This window comes from Chanos chanos, chromosome 1 (assembly GCF_902362185.1).
Source record: "Chanos chanos chromosome 1, fChaCha1.1, whole genome shotgun sequence".
In the NCBI taxonomy this organism is placed as follows: domain Eukaryota; kingdom Metazoa; phylum Chordata; class Actinopteri; order Gonorynchiformes; family Chanidae; genus Chanos; species Chanos chanos.
The window spans coordinates 21,854,088-21,867,759 of NC_044495.1; positions in this window are offsets into that span (position 1 = coordinate 21,854,088).

A 13,672-nucleotide genomic window follows, 5' to 3' on the forward strand; every position below is an offset into this window, starting at 1 on the left:
TCAACCATGGGTGGAGTCTACAGGAGGCTGGTCAGAGGGTCTGGTAGCTGTAAAAGTAGGGGGAGGAAGGAAGGTGTGCTTGGTGAAGTTTGGTGGTGGTGGGGTGTTGATGTGGGCATATGCGGGCATGTAAAACCCAGACACATTTAAAGCAGCAGTAAGGAGTTTTGGTCTAAAACTAGTGAGCTAATCACCTAAAAGACATGCAAAAAATAACAGCACAGTAAGCACTTTTTGGGATATAGTTGGCAATGTTGTTCTGTGAAAGCTGTTCTTAAGTTTTCCACGGCTGGTCTGATGACAGGACTACATGTGCATAGCCTGGGAATGACAGCTGTGTTCTGTTCTTTACATGACCATATACTATAAAAATTAATCTGAAGATGACTCCAAAACTAGTTGCCAATAAAAACATACCTAAAATGTGGTAAACTGCTGCATGCTGATGTTTTAAAGCCAACTTGCTAGAATTTAAAAACAGATTATGATACTGATTGAAACTGATCATTTGTTGTCTTAGAGTGGACGGGATGTGCCAGGTTTAAGCTAATTACTGAAGGTACATGGGCATTCATTTTAAAAAGAGTTCAACTCTCCTGGCTGTCTGGGTAGCAAAGATATCTATGACCTGGTCATACTAATGAGGATTTTGTTGAAGTGACCTGAGAATCCTCTTTTCAGTCGAAATGATGGCTAAATTTTTCAGCCTGTCCTGTCCCATGGTGTTTCTGGAATAACTTTTTATTCATTTCAGGCTGAAAAAGTTCTCTCAACCTCTGCAGAAGTGGCACCAATAGTGGCAATCAGACACGTTAGTCCATACAGCTCAGGCATTGCTTCATCAAGACCGTTGGATTTCATGAAGCTAGTGGCATCACACAGTTTTCAGGATGAATGGATCTCTGCATCACTATAAAAATGCTGCAGTTCCACTTTCAATTTCACCTCGTCAAAGAGATGGCCATACATTTCTGACAAGTTGGCCAGTGTCTGAGCTGGGAGTTCTGTTTTAAAAGCTCCATGAAATGCAAGTAGTCAAGATGATGGAAGAGCTGAGTGACTTGGGCCCTGATCCTGTCATGAATGGAATCATACAGCATTTCATAGATCTGATGTTGATCCTGCTGGCCCTGTGTTCTCTTTCTCCTGTGAGCTAACTCTGGGTCCTCTGTCAGTGTTGCAGCTTTAGTGTATGTCTTGTCAAAGGCCCTCTCTAATTTTAGCTCATATAGCAATTGCCTTAGGTTTTCTATGAGCCTTTTGCAAAAGGAAACATCCACTGATTTGTGTTGGAAGATATCAAATACAACATCAGTGTGTGAAAACAGTTAATCAAAAGTAAAAAGTAAAAACATGAAATCAAAGTCCTTTAATTTAGCCCTCAATCAATCAGCCAAACATGTGGTCTCATCATCCATAGACGGATGTTCAACGATGCAAGTGAACATCTCTATCAATTTTTTCATAATTAGAGGCAACTGTATTCACCACCCTGGATGAGATATTCCAACGTGTTGGAGCATTCCTAGTCATTTTAGCAAAACCAAATTCCTCAAGCATTGCCACTTACTGAATTTGGAAAAACAGACGTGAAACCACCCAGAGTAGTGAAAAAGATTTTTGCCATGGGAATAAACTTGACGCCCTGACTCAAGATTTTGGCGATGGGCATAGCAGTGAACAGACATTGCACTAGAAGCCACTTCCTTGACTTTAGCCTGCAAGCCATTAAGATCCAAGGCCATAACTGCAGCACCATCATAAGTTTGTGCAATGAGTTTCTCCGTGAAATTGTACCCTGACATCTCAGCCTGCACAAACTCGAACAAGGACTGCGCATCTTGCCCACCTGACACGTCAGGAAATAAAACAGAAAACATTCCTGAATAGCGCCCTGATGATCTACATATCTGACAATGACTGAGAGCTGTGAATGACAACTTATGGCTGTGGTTTCATCAATCTGCCAGGAGAAGAAGGGAGCCGTGTCTAATTCCTGCTTGATTTCGCTTTTAATTGAGGTGGCTATCTGCCATGATCTTTTCCCACATGTCTTATTGTATTACATATTGGGGGCAGGCTGGTGAAGCAGTTATTGTACCACTAGAATCCCTGTGTAAACATCATCTTCTTAGCTTTGAGAACTTGTGTCTAGTGTATGAAATTTTAAATGGTTTGGCCCCTACTTCTCTACATGACTTTGTATACTTTCGCTCAGAAAACTCCATGAAATCCACAAGAATAGCTTCCATAACAGATTGTACTATACCCTTTTGTCACACTGACTTTGGGCGGTCAGCTTTCTCTGTGAAAGCCACTGCTCAGTGGAACACCATTCCAGATGATGTAAAGTGTTGTAGTTCTATCAATAGCTGTAAAGTCAAATTGAAAAATCTGTTAAAAGCTTCTCAACTTTGCAGTCACTGACTCTATTTTCTATGCATTTTGCTTGACTTTGTATTATTTTCATTTTGCCTGGTACTTGACTGCCCTTGTTTTGAAGTTGTTTAACATACTCATGGTCTTGACAAGGTGTGTGTGTGTGATATATCAATGTTTGCGATTTGTATGCTCTGTTTTGATAGTCTAGTTTGATTAATGTTGTTCTGTTACTGAGTAGAAGTTTTAATTGTGACCTGCCAGGGTACTGCAGATGAAAATTAGCCTTAGGCTAACTCTGGTACAATGCATTAAATGGTAACATATATGTTTAATATTGTACATGGTCCCTTACAAAGAAAAAATGCTCTGCAAGTAAATCGTCATATTGTGCAATCACCTCTGCTAGCTCTGTGTAGTTTCCCTTGTTGTCTCAATTGACCCTCTCGATATGCCAACTGAATGCCAACTCTTGCATGCCCAGATAAGCAGTGGCATCAAGCAGGTGCTTCAGGGTATCTCTATTACGGTGCACTCTAGCATTGTGCTGTGCGGTTTGCAGCCGTACGCTCTCATCCATGACTTGATCAATTGGCATCCTGCCCAGCAATTTCAATCGAACTGCAGCACCAACATGGTTTTTACATTTATCGTGGCATTTTGTTGCCCTATCCAAATTCTTGATGTCACTAAATCCCTGAACAGACCATGTTTGCGATTTCCCCATTAGCAGGCAAGGCCAGCAATACAGTCGATGGTTCTTGAGGCTGCCAGTGAGCCATGGCAATTTCTGATACTATGAGGTGTTGAACACATTGACCTTACCATTTGGTTTATTAATCTTGATTTTTGGAACTGGTCTTCCTGCTGCTTTAACCCTAACCTTCTCACTGTAGTCCAACGAATGAAATGGTGTATTATTTAATAAAACAGGGACAGCGTCCTCTGTTTCCATTGTGGCTACATTAGCAATTAACAAAGCTAGCCTCCAACAGAAAAAAACTTTTCAACTCAGCACGACAAATCTTATCCTTACTGTATGACTAATGACACAAGGCAAGATTCTCGCATGATATCATATCATTGATACCCCCCCTCACTCAAAACTCTGATTGGGAATTCATCAGCGCAGTCAGCTCTGCGGATTGGTTTATTCATGTTAGGCGCTAAATCCAGAGCCCCTGGCTAGATTCGCCCAAAAGGAAGTTTGTCTTCCCTTACGGCCATTCACCCCCATGTTACAGTTTACAGTAATAGGGCTCATTTTGTCAAAACACTACACACAATTCACACAATCACGCACACAAGTAGCAGAACACCTCAGATCTTTTGCAAAATGAAACACTTCATCCAAAACTATACAGTAATTTATAAAAATCCAATTTTGTCACCCTATGGGACTCACACGGTTCATACAATCTGACTCTGTTTGAACCAGTTACATGCTGCTGTGCTCAATCTAAAACACTTTTGACATCTATAATTTTCTAATGATATATTCTTGGTTTGATTTTTTCAGAGACATTGTTACAGTTTTTTACGATTGCTTAAGCACGTTTTTGAAACCAGGGCTCATTTTGTCAAAACACAACACACATTTCACACAACCACACACACAAGTAGCAGAACACCTCAGATGAAAATGAAACATTTCATTCAAAACTATAGATGAAAATGAAACATTTCATTCAAAACTATACAGTAATTTATAAATTGCCACCATATGGTACACACATGGTTCATACGATCCAATTCTGTTTGAACCAGTTACACACTGCTGTGCTCAATCTAAAACACTTTTAACATTTCTACTTTTCTGATGATATAGTCTGGGTTTGATTTTTTTCACAGATATTTTTAGGTTAAAGTACATGAATATATTGACCAAACACAACACACAAGACCACTGATGAAATTATTTATTTCTCTCCACATTGAAAACCAGTCAATACATCCATGCATTTCCAAAGGTTGCATTTTGCACTGGGAATAAGAGCAGAACATATTTGAAATAGAATATAGTACATACCATAAACACAGAAAAAACATTTGTGGAGACAAAAAAGAAAGCATGAATTAAAAAAAAAAACCCTAAGCATCATCTCTTGGCCTAGCTGGATCTGGCCATAGCACTTCATCCACATCACAGGCTATGTCCTCTCTCGCAAGACAGTGAGGGAAGAGTCCTCTTGAATGATGAATCTGTCCTTGCACGGACCCTGTATCAATTTGGTCGCAGGCCTCCTCCATGGCTTGAATGAGGGGTATCCCGACATAGGCCTCGAGATCATAAACCCTCTGCTGCCATGCTGAAAAAATCTCCTCAGTGGGGTTAAAGAAGGGAGAATATGGTGGGAGATATTGAAGTGAAAATTGTGGATGCTGATGAAACTAGTTTTGGACCTGAGCAGATTGGTGGAAAGATGCATTGTCCCAGACGACAATGTATCTCATCTGTTCTGCATCCACTTGGTTTTCTGCTGTGACAATGTGGTGAAGCCTGCCCAAAAATGTGAGTATGTGAGCTGTGTTGTAAGGACCCAAGTTGGCAAGGCAGTGGAGGACCCCATTCTGTGTAATTGCAGCGCACGTTGTGATGTTACCACCACGTCGGCCCGGGACATTCAGAATAACCCAGTGGCCAATGTTCCATTTTTGCTGTTGCCTTTTTATAGTGCTTGTGCCTGATTAGTGAGTTTAAGATTAAGCACCCAAGATTCTCTACACCTGACGGCCGTGTTTGATCAACTGGTTCATAAGTGTGGTATTTTGAAAGGCAGTGCCTTTAGATTTATGTTAGATTTCTGTGTCTAATGTAGAGAAGTGTGTTTAGTGTTTTGCAAAACACTGTGGGTAGTGTTTTGCAAAACACTGTGGGTAGTGTTTTGCAAAAAGCGTGAGGCTGAGAATGTGCTTACAGTTGTGCAGATCTGGGCTGAGGTTTTGCTCCTTGAGTGTCAGGTTTCACTAACCGTGTGTTATTTTTAATTATAGTGTGTAAGCAATCGTAAAAAAACTGTATTGTCATGTGCACAGCAAAACAGGCAGTTACACTATACAATGAAATTCTTACTTTGCTAATCCTCTGTTACCAGACAGGTATGAATAAAAAACAATATATAAATAAAAATCTTATAAGGAAGACAAGAGACAAAACAAGAGAAAAATAACAATTGAGGTAGATCTATGACAAGTAAGGTAGATATATGACAAGTAACTTAGTAATTGGAGTATTAACATTAAAGTTACATATGCAGTTGTTCCAGTGAATGTGCAATGTGTGCAAAGGGGCAGAGAGCAGCAGTCATAAAGTGCACTGTGCATTATTGCAAGATGATAATAGTGGGACAGCAGCAATAACAGCTGAGTTGAGTAGTGTTCATTAAGTAATGTGTGTGTGTCAGTCAGTGATCCTCCTGTCAAAAATATAGTCTGATGTCGTCTGGGTTTGATTTTTTTCAGGGATATTTTTAGAGTAAAGTATATGAATATACTGACCAAACACAACACACAAGACCAGTACTGCACACTGATGAAAATATTTATTTCTCTCCACATTGAAAATCAGTCAATACATCCATGCATTTCCAAAGGTTGCATTTTGCACTGGGAATAAGAGCAGAACATATTCGAAATAGAATATAGTACATACCATAAACACAGCAAAAACATTTGTGGAGACAAAAAAGAAAGCATGAATTGAAAAAAAAAAACCCTAAGCATCATCTCTTGGCTTAGCTGGATCTGGCCATAGCACTTCGTCCACATCATCACAGGCTATGTCCTCTCTCACCTCTCTCAATGTCAACCCATCATTTACAACATGATCAACCAGTGTTGCTTGAATCTCATCTGATAAATTTGGTCCTCATCTTCTTTGTCCTCATCTTCCTCCAGGTCCATCTCCACTTCTTCCTCTTCCTCTCCCTACCCCTCTTCCTCCATGGGCTCTCCCTCTCATCCACATTCTCTCTCTTCTCTTACTGCAACACTGCCTTCCATTTTTCTTGAAGACATAAACTCACCTGTTGCCTTTTTTATAGTGCTTACGCCTGACTGGTGAGTTTACAATTAAGCGCCGAAATGTCTGTATACCTGACGGCTGTGTTTGATCAATTGGTTCATAAGTATGGTATTTTGAATGGCAGTGCCTTGAAATGGCAAAGAAGTGACATCATGTTAGATTTCTGTGTCTAATGTAGAGAAGTGTGTGTAACGTTTTGAAAAACATTGTGTGTAGTGTTTTGCAAAAAGTGTGAGGCTAAGAATGTGCTTATAGTAGTCGAGATCTGGGCTTAGTTTTGTGGTTCACATTCGACAATGGCATTTAGACATTTCAACAAGTTACAGACGTTCAAACCTTTTTGCACCAGTTTATTTTGGAGCCAGCAAGTGGCGCCATATACCAAAAAAACCAGGTCTGAATGTATTGAAATGTATCATGGTATAATGGCCAACACAAAGCAGCCTCAGCAACCGATGGCTATATTCTGAGAGTCATTGTGTTAGAATAATCACATTATTAAGTTAACAATTTGGCAATGAAACAGTGTAATACTGAGTAACAGAATTTTAGGTAATTATGAAGATCTGTTTGACATGATACACTAATGTAGCTCATGTATTATGTATTATTGTATGAAGAGAACTATATAAGGCCTTTCTGCACATTTTCCATACAACTTACAGCTTTTCACAATTGTTCACACACTAAAATTGGAACTTGAAACACAATCACTGAAACCTGAAACCGAATCCCTAAACCAAGTCTGCAAAATTCAGTTTTCAATTCTAAATCTCAATTTTTACAAAACACTACACACAGTTTTCTACATTAGGCACAACATTCAAAATGAAAATCTCTTGTGTTCCTTTGGAAAGTAACACCAATCAAGATGCCAAGCTTTATTTACCAACTGGCAACACCCTCTCCTCAGAGGTGTAAACACTAGTTGCTTAATTGTTCTCATAGAAATCAGAGCTTTAGCACTATTAAGCAACTAGTGTAAACATTAGTTGCTTAATTGTTCACACGGAAATCTGAGCTTTAGCACTACAAAAAGGCCACAGATGAGCTCTCCTGTTTTGGAGAAAATTGGAGGTAAATGATGAGGTAATAACTAAAGGTCAAGGAGTGAGATTAAGAGGAGGAGGAGGAGGATGAGGACAAGGAAGGACAGTTGTCTCTGATGAGACTGGTTGACTATGTCCTCAAGCATGCATTGAGTGTGAGGGAGGCTGGGCAGAGAGTTCAGCCCAACCTGAGCCGCGACACGGTTGCATCTATCAGCCATACATTCATAAACGAGAACCAGTAAATTACAAAGTATCTGCACTATGCTACTGCTCTTTCTGTATGTACACTGTAATATATTGCAGTCTGACATATCAGTAAGCCTATGTTACTCAGTGATTGTTGACCAATGTTACAGTAATGTCATCTCATATTGAAAAAAAAGAAAAGAAATTATTTTAGCTTACTGTAACCAATCATATCATATGGTTGGATCTTCTGCAGAACTGAGAAATGACCAGGCCATGGTGGAAGACACCGGCTGTTCACACCAGAACAGGAGAACTGCTATTGTGAACATGGTGGTGGCAAACAATACCATTAGACTACAAGAAATCCAGAGCCACATAATTGCAGACAACACAGTATATAATAACATTCACCAGGTGGGCTTGTCCACATTCAACCATGTATAACAGTGCAACCATATCCGGATGAAACAGGTCTACAGGGTGCCATTTGAGAGGGTTAGAAACTCAGAGAGGGTTAAAGAACAGTGCTATGAATATGTGCGAGTAAGTACTATACTGTGAATTTACTATCATATCAGCATGGTATAGACATGTCACAGTACTTTAATTCAGTTTGCTTCACCATACTGACTGCTCTAAGTCTATTTCTCATTTTGCCTCTTTGTCTGTTTCAGGCAGTCTTGGAGCTGGATGTCACTGTAATGCAGGGTGTTTGTCGTTTTTATTGATGTGGCTGGCTTTAACCTAGCCAAAAGAAGGGGATGGGGACAGAGCATTATTGGCCACCGTGCCATTGTGAATGTCCCTGAACAGCATGGAGCAGCATGGAGCAGCCATTAGCGAGCAAGGTGCCCTCCATCACTATGCCAGCCTTGGTCCCCACAACACCGCCCGTCTCATCACATTCCTGGACACACCTCATGGCACCCTCATTCCAGCCGAGCAGACAGGTAGACCAGAGCAGCCCAGGTAAGCTGTCGTCTGGGACAACATGAGTTTCCACTGGGCTGCTCTGGTCCGCAACTGGTTGTTCTATACCTCCCAGCATATTCCCCATTCATAAACCTAACTGAAGAGCATAGTGATGGAAGGTGTATGACCGCCATTCCCTTGCACATGCCTCTTCTCTAGGCAATAGAGGATGCATGTGGTGAAGTTGATGTGGGGGCTTTTGGTGGCTGGATCCGTCACTCCAGAAGATCCCACTGTTTAGCCAGGGAGAACATCACTTGAGATGTAGATGAGGTGCTGTGGCCAGACCAAAATAGGAGGCAAGAAGCAGCCTAATCTCTTTTATCTTACATTTTGCATTTGCATTTGTTTTTGTCTTTGTGTTTAGAATTTTGAAAAAATGAGCCACTTTTATTTATTTATTTGTTTTTATTTATTTAATTTTTTTCCGGAAAACGCTTTATCTTACTGAATGTTTTTCCTGGTTATTTCTTATTTGGTATGTAAAATGTTTCATACAAAACACAAGTGTTCCAAAATACTGCACTTTGATCAAAAATAATGTTTTAGTTACTGTATTGCCTTTGTGTGTGTTTATATATTTTTGAGTAGATATACATTACTGTAACAAGCTTTTACAACTGGCTACAAACGAAGACTGAAAATGCAAAAGGCAAAAACCGACTAGTAAGCTATTCATAGTAGCGTTTTGTGTTGAGCACATCAGTATGTTGTTGGTTGGTAGAAAGATCTATTCTATTTGTGTGTGTCATTTTGATGCAAAAAAAAACATTTTGGAAAGAGATAAAACAGTTTTGAATGCAGTGTTTGCTTTTGCTAGGGTTTTGCATTTTGTGTTTGTGGTTTTGGTTTGTGTATTCTGTTTAGCGTTTTGAGAAAATGAGTCAAAGATTCAGAAAACGTGTGTAAACAATTGTGAAAAACTGTAAGTACTCTACACACACACATACATGCATACACTTCATGAGAGAGAGAGAGTGACAAAAAGAAACTGTGCGAAACTTGCAGTAGACGTGGTTACATAAAAGGACCCAGTTCTGTATTCTTCACTTGCTGAGAGATCAATAGCAAACCATCCGCTCATTTAAACATGCCAAGAAACTACAGGCATTTTCCCAGTAATTTAATCTAGTTCAATCCTCAGCTGTAATATGATGTTAAGTATTACTTTTACCAAAGTATGCTAAAAGAGTAATAAAATATTTGCATTGTATGCATTATAATATATAGGGCTCAATTTGAGTGAGTATAATTTAGTTATGACAGTAGTGGCATATACAGCTATTAATTCAACAATCACCATATTAGTATGGTCTTATTTCAGTGTTTCACAGACCATTGTTTGGGTGCAAAGTGGATTAATATTGCTGATTTGGAAAAACAAACAAATGTACGATATGCCTCAAGAACACTTCAGACAAGTATATGTACAAATCAAGAATAAGTGCAAGTGTGCAAAACATTATGGTCTTTCCAAGTACAACAAACTCTCATATACCCCAGATGACAACATCCATATCTAATACATTAAAAAAAAACCCCATCTAATTATATTCCATGTGCACCTCAGTACACTGGTACACATGCTTTTTGTCTTGGCAGTATGTGATATGCATACAGTTATGTTTGTATTATTCAAATGTCAAATGATATACGTTACATATGTCACATCTTATATGCATAAGCGTTCACTACTGTGGTTGACTGTGACCACTCATACGCTGATCAAACATTGCACACATGCATGTGTATTTGTTTGATTTTTACAATATCTTAATGTGGTCATGCATGTAATGTATATAATTATACATAATCGTGCATATCATACATACATGTACATAATTACAGATAGTTATTTGTCTGTTTACTTTAAGGACGGCGGGGAAAAAAAGGAATCATTCCTGTGTCCTCTTATTTTGTCTGCTCACTGCTGTGGCCTCTGGCTGGCACAGGAGGGGGCTCCATTCAGAGAAGGCGGGTATCTGTTCACAGAAAGACCGTCTCCGCAGTGGTGTGATTTCACTTGCCTTAGAGGATTTGCCATCCGAGAATGCCGTCTTACCCAGGCTAACTGGAAACACACATCTGCTTCCAATAAGCAAGGATATAAGCTGTTATAATCACCAAGTGTCGGGTTTTGAGGTTTTCTGAGGATGCTAATCAGGGAGTCGTTCTTTTCTTTCTGCTCATTCTCAGATAGCTTTTCACAACAAATGAAAGCTAAAAGAGGAAAGAGAAACAAAGCTAAGAGTGAACATTTCCATAATCACTCAGCCTCTGTCCTAGACACACACACACACAGACACACGCAGCCATGATTCATTCCATAAATCACCTTCACCAAGCCAACACACAGGGCGCATCCTAAAGTGGAGCTGACACAAAGATTAACGTGTAGATGTGTTCAGAAGAGGTTCATGTGAGGTGATGGGGAGATATAAATCTAGAGCTGCTCATACCAATGTTACGAGCTCCACTTAGTGGCTTCTGTTTAAATATAACACAGAACAAAACCAGATAAAAAAAAAAAAAACCTTTTGAGGCATACACTATAAAATTATGAAACAGGCTGATATGAAATGATAAAATTATTTTGCTTGTGAACATCACTAATTGCCAGCAAACACCAGACTTTTTTCAGCATGAAATTACAGAGAAAACACACAAAAATAGTGTCGCAGTGACATGGGGCTTAAATGTTATTGTAATTACAGAACTCAAAAAATATTTCCAAGAAAGCTAAAACAATTTGGGGATTTGCCTGTGTCAACTTCCTTAAATCCCTTCTCCACAAATGCTAAATAAGCCAGTTAATCAAAGAGTTTGCCTCAGCAACACTTGAATTAAGCAGAGAGAGAGAGAGAGAGAGAGAGAATTGAATATTGAATTTGAGAGAAGCTGAAGGGTAGGGTAGGTGAAACATTAGGAAAAATAGGTGTGGTGATAAACATTTCCTCATTGGGAGAATGTAGTGCTGCAAACATCAGCACTAACAAGCCAAACCCTGATGTTCTGCCATAATAATGTCAATTCTGGCACAGTTTAGTCAATATTTAGCTCTGATTGATCTAAAGGTGCTGAACTTACTATAGCATGGGTAGAGAGGACCTTTAAGGACAATGCTTTTGACAGAACCTTTCCATCAAATCAAAAAGCTAGGTCTTAGACACAGACCAAAACAATACATGGGAGACCAATTCCACATAATAGCTGCAAGAATGAGTGCAAATTCAGATCTGTCATGTTTATACATTGCAATACAACCTGACTACATGGTGAGAAGAAAAACTTTTATTACATTAAAAAAAAAAATAATAATAACATCTTGATTCTGATCTTGTAGAGAAAAATAGCTTCTCTGAAATTTTTCTATGCAGTCAAATTTCCTGATGGCTACTAACCTTCCGTATTTTTTCCTTCCATTTTCCTCAGAGTACATTTTTTCAAAGTTATTCTTGTCATTGCTTACATTCCACACACATTCCACTGTAAGTTTACACCTAAATCATCTAATTCTGTCTCCTATTGTTTCACTGATCTCCATGAAAATTTAAGATACTCAGTATTTGTCCAGTGGTTATTCTTACTTCTGTGATACGACCTGTGAGAATGTCAGAGGAGTAAAGTAATGACGAATATAAAATGTAAAAAGTGGTTGATGAAATTTATACAGTTTTCAAAGGGTTGTGCTCTTCATCCCTAAGAGAGAGAGAATGACAGTTTAATTAATATACTTACCTATATTTACAGTAACAAGCTCTGTTTGAGGATGATACTTCACCTCTCTAATGCTCTTAGCGAAGAAGAGTGGAAAGGCTTTTCCTCTGAAGCGCATTCACTAATGTGTGGGGGAGGGGGAGGATGGAGAGAAAGACAGAGAGAGACAGAGTGTGTTACTAAAGCTAAAACATTTATCTGATGTGCTGACATCATGCCATTTACAACAGCAGCTTCCTATAACTTTAAATGGTGGCCCAACAGAATTAACACATGCTATTTTGCTTGCGGGATTTGTTCCTCAGGATGATCTGACTTTAATATTATCACCCAATGACGTAAAAAGCTCATCTTGGATAATATGGAAAAGCACCACAAAAATTGTAAGGTCTGTGTGTTAACGTGCCTGACAAAAGTTTTAAATTCAGCTTCCCATAATGAGAGCGTTTAACGACTTGAAAAGACAGAGCTGTTTCTCTGTGTGACTGCGAGGTAACCGGCAGGACTGACAGACTAATTGCTGTGTGAGTGTGTTTGAGTGACACAGCTGCCCTGCTGCTGCAGAGGGAGGAGCACCAGGGAGGAGCTGTGCATGGACCATCCCGCTCAAATGGCTTACTGCCATTTCACTATAATCACTGCTTCCAGGAAATCCATTTCCTGGTTTGTGGAATTCTGGGAAGCCCCGGGTACTGAAGGTAATCCCAGAGAAATTCCTCAGACTACTCATCTTCTTGATCGGTAAAAGCAGACACTTGCTCCTGCCTTAATCAAGGCACAGCTGTATCGTGTGTGTGAATGTATATATCTGAATATATACTTTATGTCCTACACGTGTGTTTGTATACCCACGCCTGGGGATTAGCCTCTAAAATGTAGCGGAATTTGAATATGCTTCTAAATTTGTGCGAGATTGTATTCTTGTGTGTGTGCGCCTGTGTGTATGTGTGTGTGTGTGTGTGTGTATGTGTGGGTGGGGTATCTAGATTTGTGTTTATGTGTGAATACGTGTGTGTGTATCTGTGCTATCACTGCTTTACAGTGCTTTAGCAGACGAGCAGATGTCTTTCTGGGACTGACTGAGCCTCTGTGTGGTTCTTAAGCAGAGGGCTTTAAGGGGGAAAAGGAGCAACATTAGTCACGTTTGTTGTGATTCATCTAAATTTGGAATTCTGTCCTCTCCACCCAGCACACATGTCACTATAGAAATGATTCCACTGCAGTTATATAATCTGAGAGTGAGGGACTTGGTAAAAGAGAGGAAGCGAGACACAGACAAGGAGAGAGAGAGAGAGACTGTAACAACTAAATAAAGAAAAATCCATTCCATCCAAATTTA